This window comes from Lontra canadensis, unplaced genomic scaffold (genome assembly GCF_010015895.1).
Source record: "Lontra canadensis isolate GAN:19392208 unplaced genomic scaffold, GSC_riverotter_1.0 scaffold36, whole genome shotgun sequence".
Lineage (NCBI taxonomy): Eukaryota > Metazoa > Chordata > Mammalia > Carnivora > Mustelidae > Lontra > Lontra canadensis.
In genome coordinates, this window is record NW_022631030.1 from 10037346 (window position 1) to 10038516 (window position 1171).

A 1171-nucleotide genomic window follows, 5' to 3' on the forward strand; every position below is an offset into this window, starting at 1 on the left:
GTACCAGGGTGCCTGGGTGGCTCAGTGGGTTAAAGCCTCTGCCTTCAGCTCGGGTCATGATCCGGGAGTCCTGGGATCGATCCCCGCATCGGGCTCTCTGCTCATCAGGCAGCCTGCTTCCTCCTCTCTCTCTCTCTCTCTGCCTGCCTCTCTGCCTACTTGTGATCTCTCTCTGTCAAATAAATAAATAAAATTTAAAAAAAAAAATGTAAAGTACCTATCATATTACTGTTATAGGAGCTTTTTGGTCAAATGATTCCTTATTATATTTTTCACCTCTCTGTTGAGAGTCCCTACTCTTCATTCATGTGTGTCTTTTGCTGTAAGTTTTTGAGATTATTTATAATAGGGCTTTTAAATTCCTTGTCTGTGAATTCCAACTTGGGTTGTTGCAAGGTTTTTTTATATTGATTTTCTTAAACTTTTTCCATGACTTCACTTCCATAGGAAAAGAAAATAAACTTATGCCAGAAAGATTTATCACTCCATGTTTAAAACTACATAATACATTAAAAATGTACAATTTTCTACTATTAAAATTTGATAAGTAAAAGAGCTGATTGATAAAGAAGTAGATAATAGATTTTAAATGAAAATGGGATCAAGCTAAAATATATTATTTTGATTTTTACTGAACATACTGTAACATGTTTTCAAATTAATAAGTTTGTATTGATATTCTATCACTTCTAAGGATGCATGGTATTACAGTATATGGAGGTATCATATTTGATTTGGGCAATCCTGATTGTTTTTACTTTTTCACTTTTATTACCAACACTGCTGTGAAGTTTGTTTCCTCCATGTGTATTTTCTTTATCTTGCTTCATTCTTTCCCCAACATTAAAATTACTTTCTCATGATTTGTTTTTAATTGGGGTATAATTGATATACAAAATTACATTAGTTTCAGGTATAAAACATCATGATTCGATTCTTGTATATATTGTGAAATTATCACCACAATAAGTCCAATATCCATCACCAAGTACACAATTTTTTTTTCTTGTAATGAGAAACTTTAAGATTTACTCTCTTAGCAACTTTCAAATATGCAAAAGTGTATCATTAACTACACTCCTCATGCTCTACGTTAGAGCTCCATAATTACTTCTTCTGTAACTGGAAGTCTGTAGCTTTTGATTCCCTTTACCCATTTCATCTATCGCCT